This window comes from Sus scrofa, chromosome 13, assembly GCF_000003025.6.
Source record: "Sus scrofa isolate TJ Tabasco breed Duroc chromosome 13, Sscrofa11.1, whole genome shotgun sequence".
Lineage (NCBI taxonomy): Eukaryota > Metazoa > Chordata > Mammalia > Artiodactyla > Suidae > Sus > Sus scrofa.
The window spans coordinates 200421250-200448226 of NC_010455.5; the positions used below are offsets into that span (position 1 = coordinate 200421250).

At 43.1% G+C, this 26977-nt stretch overlaps 1 protein-coding gene across 2 annotated transcripts in view; it reads right to left on the reverse strand.

The window, feature by feature from the left end:
• The window catches only part of HLCS (holocarboxylase synthetase), a 212573-nt gene that overhangs the window by 14855 nt on the left and 170741 nt on the right, over positions 1–26977 (reverse strand). The gene's annotated exons all lie outside the window — the stretch shown is intronic.

The window sequence follows — 26977 nt, forward strand, 5'->3', positions numbered from 1 at the left end:
CACGGTAGGATTTATGAAACAAAACAAAAATCAGAATTGCCCGCTGTCCGTGCAGCTGCAGGGGCCCCTTTGAAATACTTTTTTGGGGGAGGGGGGAAGTGGCAAAGGCAGGGATGACTGTAAGATGGTATTTTGTATAAACCAAGTTTTCAAGACGAGACCGAAGGGTTCCCCAGCACCCGGGTGCTAAGAAAGACCATCTCCTTCTCCTCCCGGCTCAGGGAACGGGTTGGAACTTTACTAACGGGAGGAAAAGAAAAACACTGAAAGGCCAAAACCACCACAGCGTCTCTGCTCACCAGCTGGCAGAGGGTCACTGTGCACAGGCCGGGGCAGGAGGAGCCAGAAGGCTCCTGTACTTGGTAAGAAGAGCCGGGCCACTGGGCAGGGGCTGGGCTGGGCCGACAGGCACAGGGCATTCCCAGCGAGCAGGCAGCCCTGCTGTCGGTGTGCCAAGCCCACTTCCATCCCACATGAAATACAGCTCCAGAGCTATTTCTCTTGGACACCATGAATAGCCCATTGAGATGGACTATGCCTATACACTGTTGGGCTCCAAGAATAAAGCGTCCTTTTCTTTCTCCCGTCGGGCCGGCAGAAAATTCTAAGAAGGAAGCTTTGTCCACACAGGGAAGGAACATTGTCTTCTAGGAACCCCCTGCTCACCAGAGGGACCCAGCAAGGCTTCACCTGGGCTCCTAAGCCCACGGGCTCTGGGGCGGAGGGTGGCTAACAAACTTTTCGGGGAGGGGAGCTTAGCACATTGTGAGCAGATTGCAAAAGCGCGCTCCACGGCAGGCCGTCTAGGATGTTCTTTAAATAAACACATAGACAGGAGACCATCATGTCTATAGCCAGCGATGGTGATGGTGGGATTAAGTGAGGGGAGGCAGGGGGGGTCAGAAGCCAAGCAGACTTTTCTACAACAAAGAGAAATGATGAAGGGAACATATGCATTAAACTGCTGGAGGTTTGGCAGCAGTTAACAGGGCATATTGATGAGAAGACTGGGCTGGGGCTGCTGAAGGCCGAGAGGAAATTCTGCAAGGAGGGAGACAACGGGGGAAGGAGGTAATGCTTAGTTCGAGACAAGTGGAGGCCGCCAGATTTATTTGCGCTATCTGAGATAACTCTGGGGGCCAAACCACACGGCTCACGGTCAACAAAGAAGCATTTATGAACTTCTGCAAAATGTAAATTCTGCATCTCTGAAAAAGAAGTCGCTAGGTCGCTTTTGCAGAAAGGAGACACCGTAAATGCATTTCCATTCCGAGTTGATGATGTTCTCACCAAAGGAAACAGAAAAAGAGGGGGGGAAGGAGGGGGTTACATAACTAATTCCCTGCCATTTTTTCCCCCCTTTGTTGGCAAAAGCTGTTTAATAAAAGGTTTCTGTGAGCGGAGGCCGAGTGTGTGCACTGTATCCAAGGGGCATGCGAGGAAGGAGTTCCGGTTTGTACACATCCCCCTCGGGGCGAAACACCCAGAGCCCAAAGGCTCACCTTGCAAACAGGACAGCGCTCCGGCCACTGTGTTACTAAGTACCCACTAGGTGCTCTGCCAACCAGAACGTCCTGCGTTTCACGTGGTCATTGGAATTAAGTTTCAATAATTAACTGAGCTAACCTAGAAGACAGGCCAGTATGACTTAGTGAAAATTCTGAATGAACAAAAGTTTAAATTCAGACCCAGTCAATCTACTTGGAGGACTCGAACCTAAGGAAAGAGTCCGCGTTCACCACGGTGCTATAAAAGTAAAGATTTGGAAATAGCCTAAGAGCTCAGCAGGGGAAATGGTTACATAAATTACGGTACTGAAGCCAATGGAATAATTTATAGTCATTAAAAGTGATGGTTATGAAGACCAGATAGCCACACAGAAGAAATGCTTGCAGTGGAAGGCGCACTGTTAAAAGCAGAATACAAAACTCCATATGCTTTTTTCCCAGTTATGTAAAATGCATACCAAAGGGATGGAGGAAATTTGACAAAACAATAATTGTGTCTCCATTAGGATGATTTTGAGGTCTTTTCTTTAGTTTTGACTAAAAGATCTGCTTAAAAATAAGAGAATAACAGTTACCCACAGCATCCATTTTACTATAACCAATGAGCAAGACCTCACTTGATAAGTAATTAATGAACAGAAATAAATGCTTAAAACCTGTCTGTTCATATGCAATGAGAGCCTCAAAATGTTATACCTTCTGACCCTGTGTTTGTACTTCTAAGATTGACTTTAAAGGAGTATTCAGACGGGGAAATAAAATTTTAGGGACGTTACTATTCATCACAGAATTACACTGTGAAAAATAAACAAGACAAACAGTCCATGACAGAGCAATGAAAAAAATCGTAGCACCCCGTGTGAAAAATATCATATAGCCATTAGTGATACGGGCAAATGTCCGCTGAAGGCCGTTAGATGATTTAGTAGGGATGGAAAATTCAATACACAGCATGATTCCAATGATGTTTTAAAATACTTTTGAAAACTGTTAGGAAACATACCAAAATAGCAGCTGTGGTTATTTTGAGGAGTGTAATTATTGGAAAAATACAGGAAAGTACAAAGTAGAAAGATCATCCAAAGAAGTCCTTCTTCTCATAAGAAATGTATATTCTTCTAGATTTTGCCCCTTTGAGAAAACTTGATTTTGGAACTCTCAAAATAATGCTGTAGATATTTAGTTATGGATATTTTTACTATGTTGATAGTTTTTTTTTTTAAAAAGGCTTAAAACAGCATCATGGTATGATCCCATTTGGACACCTATTTACAGTGGTTACCACCAGAAAGTGGAAGTAAAATTATAGGATGATTTTAATTTCTGTGTCATGCTCTTCTATGTAATCTCTGGGTAGCAAGATTTCAAGTGGTTTTATTTTCTTTACACTTTTCTGAATTACTCACTATTTCTACACTTGGATGCATTCATTTTCCTAATCAGGAAAAAATGCTCAATGAATTCAGCAAAGTAGCAAGATACAAGATTAACATTCAGAAATCAATTGCATTTCTGTATACTAATGATGAAATATTAGAAAAGGAATATAACGATACAGTAACTTTTAAAATTGCACCCCAAAAAATTAAATACCTGGGAATAAACATGACCAAGGAGGTGAAAGACTTATACGCTGAGAACTGTAAAACATTAATCAAGGAAATTTAAGAGGATTCAAAGAAATGGTAAGATATTCCACGTTCCTGGGTTGGAAAAATTAATATTGTGAAAATGGCTGTACTACCCAAATCAATCTATGGGTTCAATGCAATCCCTGTCAAATTACCCATGACACTTTTCACAGAACTAGAACAAACAACCCAAAAATTGATATGGAACCATAAAAGACCCGGAATTGCCAAAGCAATCCTGAGGAACAAAAACCAAGCAGGAGGCGTAACTCTCCCAGACTTCAGGCAATATTACAAAGCCACAGTCATCAAGACAGTGTGGTTCTGGTACCAAAACAGACATACAGACCAATGGAACTGAATAGAGAACCCAGAAGTAAACCCAGACACCTATCTATGGTCAATTAATCTTTGACAAAGGAGGCAAGAATATAAAATGGGAAAAAGACAAGTCTTTTCAGCAAGTGGTGCCAGGAAAACCGGACAGCTGCCTATAAATCAATGAAACTGGAACATACCCTCACACCATACACAAAAATAAATTCAAAATGACTTAAAGACTCAAATGTAAGACAAGATACCATCAGACTCCTAGAAGAGAACATAGGCAAAACATTCTCTGAACTCAACCGTACAAATGTTTTCTTAGGTCAGTCTCCCAAGGCAACAGAAATAAAAGCAAAAATAAACCAATGGGACCTAATCAAACTGACAAGCTTTTGCACAGCAAAGGAAACCATAAAAAAAAAAAAAAAAAGACAACCTACAGAATGGGAGAAAATAGTTTCAAATGATGCAACTGACAAGGGCTTCATCTCTAACATATACAAACAAATTATACAACTCAACAGCTAAAACAAAACAAAAACAAACAAACAAACAAACAAAAACAAACCAACAACACAATTGAAAAATGGGCAAAAGACGTAAATAGACCTTTCTCAAGGAAGATATGCAGATGGCCAACAAGCACATGAAAAAAAAATGCTCAACATCACTGATTATTAGAGAAATGCAAATCAAAACTACTATGAGGAGTTCCCATCGTGGTGCAGTGGAAACGAATCTGACTAGGAAGCATGAGGTTGCGGGTTTGATTCCTGGCCTTGCTCAGTGGGTTGGGGATCTGGCGTTGCCGTGAGCTGTGGTGTAGGTTGCAGATGTGGCTCAGATCTGGTGTTGCTGTGGCTGTGGCGTAGGCTGGTGGCTGTAGCTCCGATTAGACCCCTAGCCTAGGAACCTCCATATGCCACAGGTGTGGCCCTAAAAAGACAAAAGAAAAAAAAAAAAACCTACTGTGAGGTACCACTTCACACCAGTCAGAATGGCCACCATTAATAAGTCCACAAATAACAAATGCTGGAGGGGGTGTGGAGAAAAGGGAATCCTCCTGCACTGTTGGTGGGAATGTAAGTTGGTACAACCACTATGGATAACAGTGTGGAGGTACCTCAGAAAACTAAATGTAGAACTACCATATGACCCAGCAATCCCACTTTGGGGCATATATCCAGACAAAGCTTTCCTTGAAAAAGAGACACGCACCCCTATGTTCACTGCAGCACTATTCACCATAGCCAAGACATGGAAACAACCTAAGTGTCCATCGCCAGATGAATGGATTAAGAAGATGTGGTATACATACACAATGGAATATTATTCAGCCATAAAAAACATACATACACAATGGAATATTATTCAGCCATAAAAAACATACATACACAATGGAATATTATTCAGCCATAAAAAACATACATACACAATGGAATATTATTCAGCCATAAAAAACAACAAAATAATGCCATGTAGCAACAAGGATGGAACTAGAGACTCTCATATTAAGTGAAGTAAGTCAGAAAGAGAGAGATAAATACCATATGATATCACTTACATCTGGAATCTATTCATATATGCCACAAATAAACCTTTCCACCGAAAAGAAACTCACAGACTTGGAGAAAAGACTTGTGGTTGCCAAGGCGGGGGGGGGGGAGATGACGTGGGGGCAGGGGAAGTGGGATGGACTGGGAATCTGGGGTTAATAGATGCAAACTATTGCATCTGGAAAATGGATAAGCAATGAGATCCTGCGATATCTAGTCACTTGTGATGGCGGATAATGTGATAAAAAGAGTATATATATGTAAAAAAAAGAATTTGTTAAAAATCCAGATTTTCTTTAACTAGGTTAAGGTTGCATCTTGCAGCTAACTAGTTGGCAAACAATGTATTCCCTTCCGAGAGACGGCAGATTTACAATGAGGGCAGCCAGCTATCTGGGTGTTAGAGGCTCACTGTCCAAATCCTCCTCTAACAGCACATAGGTGCAGACACCTGTCCCTCACACTCGTTCTCTGGTGGACACGTGACCTGTGCAAGGTGGCCAGCTGAGTCCAGTTACTGTCCACACACAGTCCCTCTGGGCCAGAGCTGCCAGCATCCTTGGGGTCTCCACCCCTGGGGGCCCTAAGGAGCTTTAACTCAGGTTCTTTCTGGTGCACCTGCTTTTCCTCTCCTCCCAGTTTTCCCAGTGTGGACAGAAAGCCAGGTATTCTCAGGAAGCAACCCCCCCACACCAAGTTTTCCATGTAAAAAGAAACCCAACAAGGAGAGCAGGGAGGAGGTGGGAGGAGGAGGAGGGCCCAGGCAGTCACACACTAATGGCTAAGTACTTATTTCTGATTTCTAAAAACTTTACTGGAAGATGAGTTCTGACTATTCATAACTGTGTTTACTTTTGTGAGGATCAAAGAAAACTGTGCTAATCTCATATAAAGTTATTTTTAAAAGAGTCTCCAATAGTACAAACAATCTTCTATGCAAGAATGTACATTGGTGTTGTTTTTTGAAAGAAAACAAGTAGTGTTTTCTGCTCCCAACAACACAAAGAATGGAGCAAGGAGGAGGGTGGGAGGGCTCTGCCACGCAGGGGATGTGGTCTGGGGTGGAAGGTCCTTCACCTCAGACCAGTGACTTCCGAACAGGTAGCCAGGCAAGAGGTGGGCAGCGCTGAGGCGGATGGTCCCCAAGGAGCCTGGTGCTCTCCAGGGGCCCTGGGGGCCGTTGTTCCTGAGACCTTGAGAAACATCACGGCAAGCCGACCCAGGAAATGGGACAGATCGGGATTCTGACTCCAGTACTGATGGGAACTAACACTGAGTAGGTGGCGCTCTCCATCTCTCCAGGCACCTTGGCACGGTCTCAGTACCGGTAAAGCATGAAGGATACACAAAATGCTTGGACATGGGGTAGCTGCCTGAGTATCACATTCTCTTTGTTGTGCAGGTCTCGGAACTTCTGCTACCAGAAGACAAGAAGGGCTCCCATTTCCTCCTCTTGGGGAGAAGGTAGGGAGGAGAACAGTGGAGGAACCTGTGCGTTTTAGGACCCATGGCAAACCTAGAGAGAACGCTTCTTCTCTGAGCCTCTCTCCCCACTCCGCATCTCTCTCTCTCTCTCTCACACACACACACACACACACACACACGCGCGCGCGCGCACACACACGCACACACACGAATGTGATCTGAACCTAGGCCAAAAAGCTGTTAGCCTAGCTCTTACAACTGGGGTTGCAAAATCTTCATTTCCAGTCCTAGGGTCTCTGAACCCACTTGGCAAAGCTAAAAATGGCTGAACCAGCTATTGTCTGCTTTTTAAAGATAACCCTTTGGGGGGGGGGTTGTTACTTACAAATAAGTAAGCTTTATAATTTATTTATTTGTCTTTTAAGGGCCCAACCACAGCATAGGGAGGTTCCCAGGCTAGGGGTCTACACTACAGCCACAGCAACGCAGGATCTGAATTGCATCTGTGATCTAGACCACAGCTCATGGCAACGCCAGATCCTTAGCCCAATGAATGAGGCCAGGGATTGAACCTGCATCCTCACAGATACTAGTCAGATTCATTTCCACTGAGCCACACTGAGGACTCCTACAAATAAGTAAGCTTTAGATCATATTCCCTTATACATGTTTTGGTGAGCATTTCAATGAGAGGGAAAGTGGGAATCTGGACAGCTCAAGAGTAGAACCATCAGAACGCCCCCCCCGGGGGGGGCTCCCTGGAAGCAGAGGCTCCACCTGCATTTCTGTTGAAGGCTGTCTGTGGGTCAGATGCTCTTTTTGAATTCCTTATCTCTTCACTACCTATCATTCACAGGTTTTCATTTAATTCTCCCCATTTCCTACATCAGACATAACAGCATCTATACTACTGCTAAATCATTCAACGGCTCACAGGGAGGGAGTCCTGTGGACTCAGCTTTCAGAATGAGGCACCTTCCTAGCACATCAAGCATTTACAGATGTTGGGCTCCATTATTCTATCAAGATGAGCACATACCATTGTTTCTTAGCCCTGACACTGCATCATAAACACTGGGTGTCTGTGCAGTGCCGTTACAGAATTCACAGATGGACAACTAAACCTGTGTAGACTGAAGGACTCATGGTGTCCACAGCCACCTCTGAGGCCAAGCCTCCAAGACTGTCCGGATCCTAGATCTTCAGCCACCACATATGGGAATTCAGACTTTGTCTTAACGTCTCCCATGGAGCCCCCAGATCACAGAGTCTCCTCAAGCCAATTCTCAGGCGCATCAGAGTTCATCATCTTCTACTGTGTGGAGAGGCTCCACCATGGAGCTGACACCATGGCTCAGCTACCCAGCAGAGGGTCTTCTGTTTGGAAAAGTGGCTGCCATTTCAGAAGATGGACACTGACTCATCCTGACCACATGGCAAGCAGACATCTGGGAATCATTTTCCTGAAGGCACTGCAGACGTTTCCACTTGGTTACCTGGAACTGATGCCAATTTTCTGCACTACAAGTCACACTTTACAAGCATTATCTCATCTAAGCTTTACAGGTGAGATGAAGACAGTCCTGGAAAGGCGAGACCACTTCTCTAAGGCCACTGAGCCAGCAAATCAGGAATCCAAATCAAGTTCTGGTTGATTCTAAGGCCTGTGGTATTTTGTTTTTCTTATTGTTTTTAACCTTTCACTCTGAAGTAATATCACACTTACAGAACACTTGCAAGGATAGCCTAAGGAATTCCTGCCTGTGCTTTACCCAGAACCCAGATTTCCCAAATGTTAACTTTTTGCCGCATAGGCTGCTCCATGTCTGTCTGTCCATATGTTTTCCCCTGAACTACGTGAAAGCTGCGGCCATAACATTTCTTTATCCCTATATACGTCAGTGCATTTTTCCTAAAAATTAAAGGTACTGTTTTACAAATCAGAGTATAATGATCAAAATCAGGAACTCAACATTGATACAGCACTGTTATCTCACCTGCGGCTTTAGCAAATGTTTTCTGCAAAAGGCCAGGTCTTTGTGAGCCATATGGTTTCTGTTACAAGTATTCAGCCCCGCTGTCCCAGCACAAAAGCAACGCAGACAACATGTAAATGAATAAATCTGGCTGCGTTTTAACAAAACTTTATAGATACAGAAATCTGAATTTCACAATGTTCACATGTCACAATACAGAATTTATTTTCATGACTAGACTTTGGGTTTTGAGTGGCTTTAGGTTTACAGAAAATCTGAGCAGAAGGTACAGGCTTCCCCCAGATTCCCTGTGATTAACATCTTATGTTAGTGCAGTACAGTTGTTATAATTGATAAACCAATATTAATATATTATTATTCTAACACCCATAGTTTAAAAGTAGGGTTCATTCTTTGTACTGTACAGTTTTGATGAATGGAGAGTGACATCTATCTGCCACCACAGTATCATACAGAACAGTTTCCCTGCCCTAAAAATCCCCTGTGCTCCTTCTGCCCATCCCTCCTTCCCTCCCTCACCCCTGGCAACCCCCCAGGCTTTTTAATTGTCTCTACAGTTTCGCCTTTCCCATGAGGTCATATAGATTTTACTTTTTAAAAACATTTTTTTCCAGCCATTTAAACAAATAAAAAATATTCTGATCACTTGGGTGGTACAAAAACTGGCGGCAGGCTATAGTGTGCCAACCCTGATCCAATCTATAGAATCTAGTCCGATGTCACCCATTGTCCCAAGGATGCCCTTGATAGGAAAACAAAATCAGCTTTCTGGTTGGGGATCTAAGCCAGGATCATTTGCTGCATTTAGTTGTCATATCGCCTTCGTCTCCTTTAATCTGGTTCAGTTCTTCCTCTTGTCTTTCAGGATCTACACAGTGGAGGCAGTCATTCTGTAAATTGTCCTTCACATTAAATGATCTGAAACCTCCCCGTGGTTAAAGGCAGATTAGCATTTTGGGGCAGGAACACATGTTAGTGAGAGTGTACCCTTCTCAGGGCATCCTAGCAGGAAGCCCTCGGTGCTGCCTTGTCCAGTACCAGCGAGTTAATTTTGATCCACTTGGGTAAGGTGCTGGGTGCTAGGTTTTTCCATCAGTAAGTTATCGCTTTTCCACTGAGGTAAATTAAGTACTCATGGGGAGATAAATAATATCTTTCTCATGAAATTTAATCTACTAATCTTAGCATCTGTGGATGATTTTACTTGAATCAATCCTTTATTCGATGGTTGCCAAATAGTGATTTTTCTGATTATCTCATTTCTTCCATATGTACTTGCTGGGGTGCTACTTTAAGAAAGAGTTTCTTCTTCCCGCACTGACTTTTCTTTCTTCTTTTCTTTATAGCAGGATGGACTTATGGAGACCCATCTATTCAACAGGTTATTTATTTTCCTTATTTTGATGCTCAAAGTATCCCAGATATGGCAAGCAGAAGCTCCTTCTGGCTGGTTCCTATCTCCTACTGACAACTATCGTCTTTCAGTACTTCCTTACTTTCTGTCACAAGAAGAGCTCCTGGGTCCTTCTTGGATTTTCTCAGCACCAGCTCTGGAATTGGCCTTTTCTCTAAGCAGTTCTGGTTCCTTTCAGTGGAGAATGATATTTAAAAAACAAATCTGGGTGTTAGGAAAGAACAAGAAAGTGTATGTGTTTCCTTCCTTCTTTCTTTCTTTCCATCCATCCATCCATCTTAAAAACCAGGAATTTATTGAAAATTGCCAGTTCCAATCCAACAGCACAAGTTCCATTTTATTCTTCCCATTTAATATTTGCAATTCCTTCTCCAATGAGAAATCTGGCTCCTATTATCACAAATATATTTACTTATTTGCTCAGTACTGTCACACTCAGAAAGTGGTTTCAGAATTACTGACCCATACCACTGTGAAAAACAAATTTGCTAACTAGGGTTCAATATTTATCTACAGTTCTTTTTTGTCTTTAGCCTGAGGATATATAGTCACATATTATGTTTAAAAGTTTTTTGGGTTTGCTCTTTGTTTCTTTTGCCTGAGTGTGGTTACATTAGTCTTCTGAAATGGTTAGTTTAACTGTACCTCTGTATCCACTACAGGGTCGCCCCTCCCCCATCCTTGTTTCTTTATTCTTTAACTTGGTTCTAAGAGTCAGAACTATACAGAAAAGGAAACCCTGAGAAGTGTCACATTTCCCCTACTTATCCCTTCTACCTAAGCCTCCTCCTAGAACTACTCTCTGTACATAAAAATTCAACTAATCTCACTCGTTTCTGGTTTATTTTTTCTCGCGTTTCTGCACAAATGAACATACCTTGCATGCTTTCTTATTTCTCTTTCTTTCTTACAGAAAGTTACCATTTTGCACTCTTCTGTCCTTTGGAGGTTTTTCACTAGGATAACCTGAAAACACTCTCGAGAAGTTTGTAGAGCTGTTTCTCATTCTTTTCTAAAGCTGTGTAGTGTCCCATTGTGCAGATGGAGCATAGCTTATTCAATCACACTCCCGAGTGCCTGTAGGTAGTTTCCAAAAGGACTGTATGTATAATATATACCCTGGTTCACATGTATTTTTGTACAGTTGGAGGTATATCTGCAGGGTAAATTCCTAGATGTGGGATTCTGGGTCAGAGGATAAGTGACTGCATATGGAATTTCGTGAGATACCAGAGATCGTGATGTCACACTGTTTAGTTGGTTTTTGTGCCAATCTGATATGGAAGAGATGGTATTTCAGTGTGCTTGTAATTTGCATTTCTCTTACATGTGTGGTTTTCATTACATACACGCACACACACACACACACATGTCTTTTGCCTATTTTAAAGAGTTCCTAATATTAGGGAATATTAGTGCTTTATCTGTGTTATTGTGCCAATATTTTCTCCTATTGTTTGGCTTTTCCTTTTGCTGATGGTATTTTTCACCATGCCAAAATTTTTTATTTTTATGTAGCAAAATGTATCAGTTTTATTTTTAATTAATTAATTTTTTTTTTTTTTTGGTCTTTTCTAGGGCCACTCCCACGGCATATGGAGGTTCCCAAGCTAGGGGTCTAATTGGAGCTGTAGCCGCCGGCCTGTGCCAGAGCCACAGCAACGCAGGATCCGAGCCGCGTCTGCCACCTACACCACAGCTCAGCAACGCCAGATCCTCAACCCACTGAGCAAGGCCAGGGATCGAACCCACACCCTCATGATTCCTAGTAGGATTCATTAACCACCGAGCCACGATGGGAACTCCCTCAATGTTTTCTTTTACAATGTCTTTTGTTCTGGTGTCTTCAAAGCCTTTCCCTATACTCAAGTTATGGAGGAATTTATCCACTTATTTCTAATACTTACAGGGTTTCACACTTTAAATTTAGAACCCTGATCCACTTGGAGCTTCTTTTTGGGCATGGTGAAAGGTATGGAATTGATCTTATTTCTTTCCCAATGTCTATCAAACTGTCCCAGGACCATCCGCTAAAAATTGTATCTTTGCACTGGAATTTGGGATGCCACCTTTATTATACACCAAATTTCTATATGTACTTGAGTCTATTTCTGGACTTTCTATTCTTTTCTGCTGGTGTCTCCATGTGCCAATAACATACCATTTTAATTATGGAGGCTTTATAATGTGTTTTAAAATCTAGCAAAGCTAGGACCCCCTCATAGCTTTTCCTTTTCATTGTTTACCTGGATATTCTTACATATTTTTTTTCCCAAATAAACCTTATTATATACTTGTCTAGCTCCCTTTTTTTTGGGGGGGGGTGTCTTTTTGTTTCTTTTAGGGCCACAGCTGTGGCATATGGAGGTTCCCAGGCTAGAGGCTGAATTGGAGCTGCAGCTGCCGGCCTACACCACAGCCACAGCAACACACGATCCGAGCCATGTCTGCAACCTACATTACAGCTCACGGCAATTGCCAGATCCTTAACCCTCTGAGCAACGTCAGGGATCAAACCCTGAGTCCTCATGGATGCTAGGTGGGTTCGCTAACTGCTGAGCCACAAAAGGATCTCCATTGTCTAGCTCCATTTAAAACAAACAGAAAAACTTAATACTATTTTTAGTACAAATGCATTAAATTTACAAATTAACCTGGGAAGAATTGCTACCTTTGTGGTATTGAGTTGTCCTATCCTGAGCAAGGAATGTCTTTTTCCTGAAAACTTATGAAAATTTATACTCAAGGATTAAAATAAAAATGGGGTCCTCACATTTTTTAAAGAATTGAAATAGTGTCATCCTAACTTTTTAAAAATCAAATACTATCACACTTCTGCCAAAGTTCATTCGCTCTGCCTCACATGTCTAAGGAGGTATTTTCCAGAGTTCCTGTTGTGTCGCAGTGGAAATGAATCCAGCTGGTAATCATGAGGTTGTGGGTTTGATCCCTGGCCTCGCTCAGTGGGTTAAGGATCCAGTGTTGCCGTGGGCTGTGGTGTGGGTCACAGATGCAGCTTGGATCCTGCATTGCTGTGGCTGTGGTGTAGGCCAGCAGCTGTACCTCTGATTGGACCCCTAGCCTGGGAATCGCCATATGCTGCAGGTGTGACCGTAAAAAGCAAAAAAAAAAAAAAAAAAAAAGGTATTTTCCCTGCTCTACATACATTCTGTTTCAAACATGCTGATCATTCCTCACCAAATTTACATAAAATACTCTAATAAGCAGTTTCCTTACCTACAGAGCCAAGTGGCTGGTGAGACAAAGCAATGTGTGAAGGTAATGAATTTCTTCCTCTAGAAAGGGAAGCCCCACCCTGCCACTCGGGCCCTCACCAGGCCCTTTTTCCACCCCTATACCACTGCCGTTTCAAGACTAATTATGAGGAAGAATTCCCTGGCCCTGCCAGCTGGCCTCAAACCACTGCTCCTTCCGCCACCATTGCTGCCCTAGGTATCACCCTTCCTCTTTCCCTCTCAAGCTCAGACCTCTCTCCAGAGCCTTCCTTGCACCCCGCCCTGCCAGAGATCAAGCAACATGCCAGAGCTTGCTCCACCAGGAAGCTTAGCACCAGCTTAACTCTTCACTCAACGGGACAAGGGGCCTCTTTCTTTATGCAAGGCTTTGCTCCGTGATATGCTGGGTTTACGGCCCCCATGAACTAAACCTGGTTCAGAATCCAACTTGAAAAAAGATTTTTGTTCAAATGGTTATTTTCCAATCCTCCCTTCTCCCCAATCCCATTTGGGGGAGGGGAGGCGGTAGGGGGGATGAAGGAGAAAAAATAGCTTTATTGCTTTGCCAAGCAAAGGAGGGTCACAGCAGGCTAATGCCTTAAAAACTGTATCTCCCCCACCCCAATCCCATTTTCTACTCAACTCTGTTAACCCCTTGAGGCTGGCTTCTAGTTGGGCCCCATGCTAGCAGAACATTTTATATCCTGCTCCCTTACTGAATTTTTTTTTATTGTTTCAGTTAATATTTTGTTTTGTTTTTCTTTTTATGGCTGTGTCTGCTGCACATGGAAGCTCCCGGGCTAGGAATCAAATCAGAGCCACGGCTGCCTGCCACAGCCACAGCCACACCAGACCCAGCAGTGTCTGAGACCTACACTGCAGCTCATGGCAATGCTGGATCCTTAACCCACTGAGCAAGGCCAGAGATCCAACCTGCATGGCTACTAGTTGGGGTCTTAAGCTGCTAAGCCACAATAGGAACTCCTGTTTCAGTTGTCTTATCATTGATTCTCTAAGGTCTCCCAGGTATACCATCATATCAACGGCAAACAGAGACAGGTTTACTTCTTTTTCAATTTGTATGCCTCTAATTGATTCCCCCGGTCTATCTGAATTGGCTAATGTCTCCAAGACTCAGTGAAGCACAAGTGGAGATAGTGGGCTTCCTGCGCTTGTTCCCAGCCTTCAGGAAATGCTCTAAGGATTTGGCTCTCAGAGACCCTCACTCTTTCCCAATACTGAGCGTCCTTCTCTAGCCCCACAGATTTTCCAAGGGGCTCTGGGAAATCCTGTTTCCTCCCTTGCCCCTTCAGGCCCAGGGATGGCAAAGGATTTCCTCTGTGGCTGTTCTCTGGAGACACCCCACACGTAGGGTCTGCCAGCCTGCCCTTGCTCCCATAAGCTTTCCCCCCCTTCGCAGGTGGATCATGTCTGTGCCCGGATGACTGCAGGTACCAACCTCGTACCCAGCACAGCGGGAATACAGTATCCTCAACCCTATTTCAACAGGACACTTGTGTGTGCAGAGGAGAATGAGCACAGAAGTCAGCTTTTCCTGGGGATTCCCGAAACATTTCTCTCCTTGGTATCTTTCTCTTTGTCCTGCCCCTTTAAAAAGAAAGTGCTTCCCATTTGTTAATTTTTGAGCGTTTTTACTGCCCTTTTATTTTGCTGGACATTTTATAATCAATCTTCTGTATATGTTTATATACGCTTTTCTATTTAAACTATTTTTTTTTTTAAATCTAAAAAACATAGTACCATACCGCCAAAGGTGTCAGGAAACATGCTCAAATAAGGACGGGCTCCAAAGACTGCTCTGCCAACAAAATGCCAGTAAAATCTGAAACCCGGGTTCAGACACACTGGGAATGTTCCAAAATTTAAAACTTAAAGAACTTCTTTATTCCAGTAAATCAGCTTCCCTGTGAATACCATCAAAATCCTATGCTTTAATGAGGGAGGGAATATCAGAGGAAGGGGTGGAGAAGGAAAGGATTTGGACCAGTATGAAATTTAATTTAAAAACTATTATGAGGAGTTTAATTTCCCCTCCCCCAACTAAATACATAAATCTTTCCCCCGTACATTTTCTTTGTTTCATTTTCCTTTAAAAAAAATTGTAAAGGCATCCTGAACCATCTTAAACAATGACAGAGTAAGTCCAATGGGGTGGAGTTTTTAATAATAAATATATATTCACTGGATTCCTATTAATTAAAATGCCATGTTAGATATATGGGAGAATGCAAAGAAATCTCAAGTTGCATTCTCACTGAATGTTAACTCAAACTAGGGGCAAAACAGCCCGACAACAAGAATAATCAGCAATACAAGACCATGTAGGCCAGCTAAGTCACAGGACAGTAAGAGATCTCAGGATTCCGGGGAGACAGCTCACTTCATGAAGGGGGAAGTGGGCGGGGAGGGAGGTAAAGACAGCAAACCCTGGACTACATTTAAAGATGTGAACACAGGTTAGCCCACCCTAGGGCACTGGCACTTCCACTCCAGGTGCTGGTGTAAGTCAGCTCTGGGCACTCTTTTAAAAGCATTCCCTCAGAAATGCTTGGGATGAGGCACCACTTTGATCTTAACAGGAAATTGGCAAGTAAGTGTCTGCCTTCTGGGGAGGCTGGTCTGTTCCAAGTCCAGTACAACCACCACTCTGCAGGCACTTGGTCCCACCAGACAGAGGGGCTGCTGGTGCAGGAGTCCTCTGGATCCTCTGGATATTCTGGAAAAAGAGGAATTGTCTTGTGTCTCCATCCTACCTCCCCTGACTGTAAAGAGGATGAAGAGAAAAGACCGGTGAAAACACCCGATAATGCTAACAAGTGCTGCGGAATCTTACTGGGGACGGAGTCCATCTCCTGCCTGATAAAGGTCCAGACCAACTGTGCGGATGACCAGGTGAGAAGCCCCCTCTGCCGTTGGCCCATCCACCCGAGGGTTGTTAGGGGTCCTTGCGGAATATCGCAACCTCTTGCGCTTATTTCTTTGTCTTGCCATTTCTCAGATCGGCTTGAGTTTGGGCAGAGGTATATTTTGTTTCCAATTTGCTAAATTCACCTCACCTCCCTCTAGTTTTACTTTTAGTTTGGTGACCACTTCCCGTAGAGGCTTCGTCTTCCTGAAGCGCCACTGTGCCCGCGTCCCCTCTGCACCCTGAGGAACACGCACAACTGGCAAATCCGAGGGACAAGCTGCACCAGGTAGGCGCATGCGCAGAACAGGCGTGGCACGGCACGCGACCCACTACCCGGTGAATTCTCCCGCGGAACGTGGGAGGTGACACACCTTCGGACCTACTCTCAATGCTGTCCCAGCGAATGACCCTCACCCAGCCAAGAACAATGAACAGAACTTAACATTCTAATGAAATCGAGATTGCTGGGTGTGCTTACACGAAATGAAACTGCCTGGAACTTCTCATACAGCTTTTTACGATAAGCATTAAAATGCAAAGGAAAAGATGAAAGTCCCTGCGGCAGAGCCGGACTGTAATGAGACAGACGAGGCCTGTGGGCGGGGTCTGCAGGAAAGGTTTATGTGCTGCGTTACAGTCAGAGATCATTATGGAAAATGAGTGTGTTATTAAAAGTATCCTTAAGTTATAAAAACTCAGAGGATTTTTAGGGAGGATGAATAACTTCTTTGGAAAAGATGAGGAACTCCTAACACTCTGGAACACGAGGGAGCTCCGAGTGCAGTCGCCCCCTTTCTTATAGACTGGGGTGCAATCTTAGGTAGGAGTTCCTTAATTGCTAGTTGTTGGATTTCATTGTTTTGTAGGGCAGTGTGTGTGTGTGTGTGTGTGTGTGTGTGTGTGAGAAATGAGGAATATATTGTTTGATTGAGAAAGTGCCAGTGGGTATGAGAGTCCCTCTGGCTGGCAGATGAATACGTCGATTATCCCACTAGAAGAGGGCAGTAAAAGATGCACATGTCCTACAGCCATACCAACCACCTGGCAGGAGGTGCTTTTACTCCTAAAACAGTCCACACGACCACCGTTAATTGTCACAAAGAGCATGAAATCTGTAGTCTGATGTGGCAGAAAAAAAGTTTTCTAATGCAGTCCTATTTCTTTCGAATGCATTCAATGAATTAAAATATGCTGAAGAATGAATTTGGGCTTGAGCTACTGAGTAATTTTAAATATTTTGCCTATAATTTTGTTTGTGCTCATCAACAAAGAAAATTTCAGCGTCATCTCTGGATAATCATAAATTCGAAATTAGTGGTAGCTAAACTAATGCTTTCCTTTGCCATGGTTTGAAATATGTAGGATATTTAATTTATGAAAGCAATAACACTAAATAGTTTGGAAAACAGAAATGAAAGCTTAACTCGTTCATCCTAATAATGACTATCACTTCTCCACATGTTCTAATCCTTTCTCTGTTGTATGTCATAAAGGTTTTAACCTACTAACTATAATTTATTTTAACCTGCTTCTTAATTGATCTGGCCATTTCTCTACAGCGTTAATCTTTCTGTTGATGGATAAAATTCCAAGGGACTGTATACAACACATTACAAATCTTCCAGAGTATGGATTTTTCCATATATCTGATTATTTCTTAAGGGTAGATTATCAGAAGTAGGATTATTGGGTCAAAGGATATGAACTTATGATTCCTAATGCCTATTTCGAAATTGCTTTTCAAAAGGTTTTTCCAGTTTACACTCCCACCAAGGTTTGAACAAGGTTTAAGAGTATCTGTACCTGTTTTATCATATCCTTGCCCAGCCTGGATATCATTTAAAAACACTGCTTCGGCTAATTTAGTGCATGAAAATAATGCTCAGTGAATTGTGTAGTAGAGTCCTACGATGTCATTCGCTCCTGTATTCAGGGTAAAGACAAAAATAATCACCAAGACCTATTCTGTGTTTGGCTGCCTTTTGTAGAGTCTTGGGTTTCTGCTCATCCACACAGAAAGATCCAGAAGGCAGCAGGAATGCTCCAGTGTGGTCTGTCAAGACTCAGGCAAGCAAGGGGGGCTGTCTGCACTGGAAGGAAGGTCAGCCGAAGCCATGTAACCCTTCTGGCAAAGCCATCACGTCACTCTGCCTGCACTTGAGTTTCCAGAAGCGCCAGACGGCAAAGAACACCAGAATGGTGTTCTCTTCACTGGAAACCTTACGGGATCAGAAGAATTTTTTAAGTCATTCCCTTCACCACCACTGCCTCTCGGTGTTGATTTGGCACTCATGTGGCTTCTAATTTTTTTTTTCTTTTTAAGCAGAATTGGAGTATTAGACTATGTGCTTTGTAAATAGAGTAAAATGAAGTAATAAATTAAGATATGCCTTAGTTTGAGCTTGCTTATAATTACAGTGGCTTACATAGAACTTATCGAAGGTCTTCTGGAACATGAATCATAATAGAAAAGATTTCACACCAGGAAAAAAAATAGCAACATAGAGGTCTCGTGGAAACAAGATCCATTACGCACCTCACTGTGCCTTGGGTTACAAAAAAACACTCTTGGTTATAAAAAAACTCTCATAGATACAATAAATAAGAGGAGCCCCCCAACCTCGCTCCCAGTCAACTGATAAGACCTAAATACTTGCAAACTGGAACTAGCAGCCCACGGCTCCCTGAGCCCTCCTCGCCAGCATCCAGTGACTCCCAGCGAGGCGGCTTTTAGCATTTGCGAGAAGCAGCACTTTCAACTGCCAAATTCCTGCTGGGTCGGCCAAGAGGTATGAACCAAAAATGAAAAAACATGAAGGATTTGTTTTTTAAAAGCAATACATCAAACATAAAAAGAGCTCTTTTGTATGAATTTTCGGTGTGGGAGCCAGAGAGAAGAAAACCATTCTCCTTCCCAAGAGGAAGCAGCTTGACCTCACCTGCGACTTTTCTCTTAACAGTGTGGATTTTTCTCACCCCATTAAATGTAACCTATTCTACGTGGGTTTGTACCATATGAGAGAAATAGAGCGTGATTGGGAAACGGCCAAGGGCAGGCTGGGGCTGAGACCAGCATCAGCGCCCGGGGAGGCGGGCCCTCACGTGCCACATAAGCTGGGGCCACAGGGCCATGTGGGATGCGACTGTTTCAAAAGAGTTTGTTTGCTAGAAGCACAAGGATTAAGTTTCCGTAGCCTCAGAAAGCTTAGGGGGAGGACCCGCAAAAAACAATCTGTGCAAAGGGAAGAGGAAAAGGGAAAGAGGAGGAAAGGCAGAAAAAAGGAGAATACCCAGGTTAGAATGGAGTGTCCTCTCGCCACAAAGAAAGGGCCAATTAGGCCGGATGGAGTAGGTTTCCACGGGGACCCCCAGAGAAAAAGCAGCGGAATAACAACCACCTCCAGTAAGGCCCGGCCCAGCCACAGAAACCCATGCGCGCGCCTTAAAATCCATGCGGCGGATGAACTACCTGTCGTCAAGGCACTTAGGCCCTTGCCGCACCGAACAGGAAAAGACAATCTTAGAAACCGGGTCCCTAAATCCCCATCCCATTAGCCAGGTGCCAATAGTGAAACCTATAAAAGGACCGCAGTTAAGTCACCTGGTGGCCACTCTGCAGGCTCCCAGCGCTAATCCCTGGGGACAGGCAGCCTTTTCTTTTCTTCTGTCACAAGCCAGGAGAAAGAGCTCACTCTGGGACCAGCTGCCACCTGCTCACAAACCGCTCATTGTAGTAGAGTGTGAGCACAAGCATGGGGTGGAACCACAGGAAATCGCTGACATTCCTCGGTTTTAGACCAACCTGCGAAAAGGGCACTTCCCTGGGAGTCGAAGCGAGGAGGAGGAGCGTCATCGCCAGCTGATTTTATTGCATCAGCTCCAGTGAGCTCCTGCTAGTGATTTTATTTCATCCGAGTTGGGGGATATTACAACCCCAACAGCAGAGGGGGCAACTGAAGTTACTCGTCTAGAGACAAGGCTAGGAAGACTGTGGAGGCCTGGTATTCACAGCAAATAACTGCTTCCAAATTACTACACCAACAGCCAATGTGTGTCAAAATCACGAAGCTGTGAAGACGTCTGGTGCCTCTTGGAACTACAGCCAAGGACAGGAAAAGGAAGATGGTAGAAAGGCTCTGGGAAGAGAAACCTTTTTACCGTGGCACAGACAGAAAATGCTATCTGCATCCTAATTATGAAAGCTACCTTTTTATGCCCTGTGAAGTCACATGCCAAAGACCTTGGGGCAACTGCATCAAAGATTCTCCAGAACCTAGGTCTGCTTACCAATAGCTGATGTGGTGGGAAAATGTGCACCCACTCCTCTTCATTTCATCATTATTGAACTTTGCACTCACTACCCCATCTTTGTGGAAATGTTCACAGTTGAACTTGAATCCCTAATGTATCTTTATATCTAATCTGACTGCAGGAAAAGTCGCACTGAGCTAAGAAATCCTTTCCCCTCCACATCCTCCCACACAGAACCCCCACCCTGCCGCCGCCATGGTCCTCAGTGTGCTTTAGAGTCACTTGGCCAGAATTTAAAGAAGTACTAATATTTATTTGCTATCTATTAAGTGCTGCAGTATTAGATAGCATTTCCAGGAAAATATAAAACATGTACCAACACCACCAGGTTTTCCTCTTTGTAGAAACAAAGAGAAGAAGGCTTGACTTTATTTGGAAAAATAAAAAGTCAAAGCTGTTGAGCTCCTAGTTTGAGTCTTTAGTTTCAATTGTCCTTTTGACCATAGTAAAAGCTTTTGCACAGCAAAGGAAATCACCGATAAGATAAAAAGACAACCTACAGAATGGGAAAAATATTTGCAAGCGATGACTGATAAGGGGATAATCTCCAAATATAGAAACAGTTCGCAGAACTCAACATCAATCAATCAATCAATCAATCACCCAAAATAAACCAGCAGAAGACATTTCCCCAAAGAAGACATACAGATGGCCAACAGGCACATGAAAAGATTCTCAGCATCGCTAATGATTAGAGAAATGCAAATCAAAACTACGTGAGGTATCACCTTCCACCAGCCAGAATGGGCATCATCAAAAATCTACAAATAAATGCTGGAAAGGGTGTGGAAGAAGGGAACCCTCCTACACTGTTGGTTTGTATATTAATTGGTGCAGCCACTATGGAGAACAATGTAGAGGTTCCTTGAAAAACGAAAAATAGAGCTACCATATGATCTTGCAGTCCCACTTCTGGGCATATATCTGGAAAAGAAGAAAACTAATTCAAAGATCTATGTGCACCCCAGTGTTCATAATAGCACTATTTACCATAACCAAAACATGTAAGCAACCCAAGTGCCCATCGACAGATGACCGACTTAACAAGATGTGGTACACACACACACACAAATATTACTCAACCATAAAAAAGAATAAAACAATGTCATTTGCAACAACGTGGCTAGAGCTACAAGGTATTACACTTAGAGAAAGACAAATACTATATGATATCACATATACGGAATCTAAAAAATAAAATAAACCAGTAGAATATAACACAAAAGAAAGAGACAGATACAGAGAACAAACTAGTAGTTATCAGTAGGGAGAGGAAAGAGGAGGAGAGCAGGATAGGGGTAAGGGATTATGAGGTACATACCACTGTGTATAAAATAAACAAGCTATAAGAATATATTATACAGAACAGCAAATATAGCCAATATTTCATAATAATTATAAATGGAGCTATGGCTTTAAAACTGGTGAATTACCATGTTGTACGTCTGAAACTTACATAATATTGTATATCAACTATTTCTCAATTAAAAATTTTTTTAATTACCCTTACTAATGTTCACTTCTGGACTTGACCTTAGGAACCACTATATTTCTCTAGGGCGCCTGCCTCTCACAAACTGTAGGAACGACCAGAGGCTTGTGCCTATCAGAGGACTCATGAAAACACAGACAGGGTGCATCCTCATTAATGTGTTAGTTTTACTCTGAGAAGCAAAAAGGCTGAATAAGCAGAGAGGTGAAAGTATAATTTTTTAAAAATTATTTATTTTTAGGTCACAAATTCTTCAAGGAGTAGCACCAGTTCGTAATTTTTTAGAAAGTGTAATTTTTATATCGAAACAAACACATGCCAGAATTACAGAGTAGAAATCATGGAAAATGTGCAACAAAATGTTAAAGATAAATCAGACTGCAAAGAAATGTGCCTGTAGTGAGAAAAGATACTGCTAGAACTGGTCCGTTTCTCTCTCGGCTCCAACATTTTGAGCCAAGAACCTTGGGCCATTACTTAACCTGTCTGAGCCTCGGGTTCTTCAGCTACTGCTGCCTCATTCATCGGGCTGTTAATGAGGGGCCATTAAGTTAGGACCTACATGGACAGCTGCCCAGAAGCCCATTACACCCTGCGAAAAAGGCACCATGCTTCTCCACAGAACGTGTTTTCAGACATACCCCGGATTCTGAGCTTTTGCTGAGGACAAGCTGAGGAGGCAGACTGGGCCGTGCCCCCTGAACTCCCCGGAGTGACTCTTTCCAAGCGGAGACCTCCTCAAGCTTCTTGGCGCACATCAGCCAGGGTACATATAATTCAGTTAACGAGTGCTACATGCCAGGCCCTCATCTAGGCTCTGGGGTTTTGTTTGTTTGCTTGCTTATTTGGGTTTTTTTGTTTGTCTTTTTACCGTGAGGCATGCAGAAGTTCCTGGGTCACGGATCAAACCAGAGCCTCAGCAGTTACCCAAGTGGCAGCAGTGACAACGCTGGATCCTTAACCCTCTGAGTTCCTAGGGAACAGCTTAGGCTCTGGGGTTGTTACAGGGACAATGCTCTGTCTTTGCCTAGGGAGCCTTCTGGGGCAGGGCAGGGGATGGGGTGGGCAAATGAACAGATAAATACATAAACTGTCAACCTGGTGGGAAAAAAAAAAAAAAAAGCAGAATGAGGGGAAAGAAATGGACAAGGGATAGGGTGTTGATTTTCTGTTGAGTGGTCAGGGAAGGCCCCGCTGTTCAGACATTTGATCAGAGAGCAGAAGGAAGCAAGAGAGTGCATCATGACAGCATGTGAGACAGGTGGGTTCTGGGCAGGAGGGACAGCGAGGCGAAAGGTCCTGAGTAGGTCTGGGGAAGAACAAAGTGGCTGGCTGGGGTGGCTAAATACATTGCAGAGGGTAAGGGGAGGGTATACAGAAATGTGGGGCAGGGGCAGATTTAAGCCTTTCTAGGTCTGGATGCTGGATCTCATTTTATTTTTAAATTATTATCATTATTATTTTTTGGCCATATGGCATGTGCAAGTTCCAGGGCCAGGGATCGAACCAGTGCCACAGCAGTGACCCAAGCCACAGTACCGACAAGACTGTACGCGTAACCCATGATGCCACGTGGGTATTCTTGGATTCTGGATTTTATACTGAATAAGAGGAGCAATTCTGAACCATTCTAAACAGAGTGATACAACCTGACTGATTTTTTTAAGAGCTTCACATGGTTGCTATATGGAAAACAGCCTAGGGCAGTGGTCGTGGGGAAGCAGCTAGGAGGCTCTGCAGGGATGCAGGTGAGACATAACACTGCATGGGCTCGGGTGGGAGTGTCAGAAGCTGGAGGAGTAGATGTTCTGAGAGAGGAACCAATAGGGTTCAATGATGAATTGGGTTCCTTCAAGAAAGACAGAGGACAAGGGTGAGAAGATTTTTGGCCAGCACAACTAGAAAAAGAGGGATGTGCCATTTGCTGAAAGTAGGAAGTTAGAGTGAACAGATGAAGGAATCAGGTGCTGGGACTGGATCTGGAAAGTGTGAGTTGTCTACTGGACAGTCTAGAAAATTGAAGCAATAGTTGAGTTGAGGAGAGAGATCTGGGCAGGGCTATTCATTTGGGAACTGTTACCATGGAAATGGTACTTAGAGCCATGGGACCAGATAAGGTCAGCAGGGGAATGAGTCAGTCTAGGGAAGACAAGAAGCTGATTAAACTGACTTTGCTTCTCTGGCAAAGGCACCAGGTTAAGAATTCAGAAACCTATATGCCCTGGTTTCTTCTACAAACCATGGCGACCATAGCACATCATCACACCTGAGCTGCAGACCTTCCAAAGGTAGAAACATGGACTCTTCCTATGCTAAGAAACATGGACGGTGCATCCATGTGAAGAGAGCAGGGCTGGAGGGAACACACGAGTCCCCTCTTGAGCAGCTCATGCCTTCAAACACACTCTTTTTTTTTTTTTTTTTTTAAGGGCCACACACACGGCATGTGGAAGTTCCCAGGCTAGGGGTCGAATCAGAGCTACAGCTGCTGGCCTAAACCACAGCCACAGCCACAGCCTTGCCAGATCTGAGCCATGTCTTTGACCTACACTGCAGCTCTTGGCAACACCGGATCCTTAACCCACTGAGCAGGGCCAGGGCTCCAACCTGCGTCTTCTTGGATACGAGTCAGGATCGTTACTGCTGAGCCACAACGGGAGCTCCCAAACACCACTTTTAACATGTTCAAAGTGGCAGTAAATGAGGACAGTGTGCATCTTCCAAAATACTGACAACCTTTGACACAAACTACTGAAATCAATTTCACAGTTCCTGTGCCATACACACTGCCATACACAATAGGCATAGCAGGTACTTATTCATTCATCAACTATTTAAAATGTATGTTTCTAACTGAAACTAGAAAATCTGGGACCATGACTCTTTTGTGGCTCAGTATGTATGCAAAATTACTCTTTTGAGAGAGTCAAACTTCTTGAAAGTTCCAAGTGGTCCAACCCCAGAATGGACATGCTGCCTTAGGTAGTAATAACCAGAGCCAGGTCTGGTTCCCTTCTGGAAGAAATGAGGGCATGGCTCTTGCCATTCATTTCTCCTCCAGTGCCTGGGATAATGCCCTGTACAGAGCAAATACCTAATAAATCTAAATGAATGTCGAATGAATGAGTGAATAAATATTCATTACAAATTAACTGGACAGTTAATTTAGGTCACTCACTGGAAAAAAGAAAAACAGTGGAACTAGAAAAGTATCTTTTTAATTTAAAAGGTTAATTAAGGACAAGGTTTTTAAAAATATTTTGGTGGCTTAAGTAAACCAAGCACAACTGGGGTTCAAAACAGCTGCAGTGTGTAACTCTGAAAACATTCCATTATGTTCCACAAATTATAAAAAGAGGAAAAGCTGCCTGATTCCTTTCATGATTCTAGTATAGTCTCAATTTTAAGTAGGCAAGAAAACAAAATAATAGCCTCTCTTTACTTATAGACATATATAGGAAAATCCTAAGTGAAACACTTGGCTAACTGAATTCAATAGTGCTCTTATATGTAAAATGCATTATAATCAAGTAGAAATGCAAGGATGGTTTAACGTCAGGAAAAAATGTGTCACTGTAATGCGTCACAATTGGGCAAATGAGGAAAATCATGTGACTGTCTCAACAGATGCAGAAAAGACATACGATAAATGTCAGCAGATCACGGTCAGTTGTCCAATGACCTAGTCATTAGTCAGATGATCAGTTTCCTGAATTTACTAATTCTCAAAAGCACGTTTCTTTTTACTATTTAAAATATTACAGTAAGTTGATCACAATCTTTCCTACGTGATTTATGGCTGTGCCACTCAAAGACAGTATTTTGTGCCATGTCTAAAATCTTATAATCTGGCAATAAAACAAACTAACAAGCAACTCTTCAACGGAATAGAATGATAATGTGAGAACACAGTATTGGTTCCATGCCCACAATTTTTTTAAAGAGCATTTAAGTCCAACATTGTATACATATTATTAAAATTATTTTCTCCTCACTATGCCTTATATTTTTATTTTATAAATGGGATGGGGGATGAGGAAGACTAATTAATAATCGGTGTGCTATACCTCATTCAAGTAGTATCGTAAAAAGCTCTATACTTTTGCAAAAATGTTAAGGATTTCCAGTTTTAACCTGTTAAATAAGGTATTAAATGCATCTGCATTCATTCTTGGGTGTGCACTGCATCAGTTTCTCAAACCTACCTGGAGTCGGAGCCTGTCCAGCACGTGAATGAATGAAAAGGCAAAGGCAAACCTGCCAACACAGCATGCAGTGGCCCATAACTTGACAAGGCACGCAAACCCTGAAGTCTCAGCCTATCCGTCTGCCTGCATTCTGAGCTGTGTACATTCATGTTGTTTACCTAGCAATTATCTATTGAAAATTTATTATGTAGCACTATTTTCTAGGGACCAAGAAATGCAACAGTAAGCAAAAGAGGCTTAATTCTGGAAGGAGTTAATAGGCAAATAAGTGCATTACACATTAGGTAAGGAGGTTAGAGAAGGAGTAGTGAATGCTGTTTTATATTTTATAAAGGATGGGTAGATAAGGCCTCTCTAAATTGATGTATGAGCAGAGACCTAAAGGAAGTGAGGGCAGGAAAGATAACCGGGAGAGGACTGGTCCAGGCAGGGAGCATCTGAGTTAGAGAGGGTGCTTGCCACTTCTGAGCCCTGACACACATGTGTGCATGTGTGTGTACAGGAGAAAGTGTGGGTGGTCGTGGGGCCACAATCATGTAGGGCATCCAGACAGGTAAGAACCATGGAACTTCACTTAGCATAACATTTCTGAGATCCACTCACGTGGCTGCATGGACTAATATTATGAGTAATGCTGCTGTGAATATTTCTGTACAAGTTCTTTGTGTGGATAAATGTCCGGGGCAAATCCCCAGGAGTAATGTTGCTGGGTCTTATAAGGAGTATATATTTAATTTCATAAGATACTGACAGAATGTTTTCAAAGTGGCTATATCTTTTTTTTTTTTGGTCTTTTGCCTTTTCTAGGGCCGCTCCCGTGGCATATGGAGGTTCCCAGACTAGGGGTCTAATCAGAGCTGCAGCCGCTGGCCTATGCCAGAGCCACAGCAACGCAGGATCCGAGCTGCGTCTGTGACCTACACCATAGGTCATGGCAACGCTG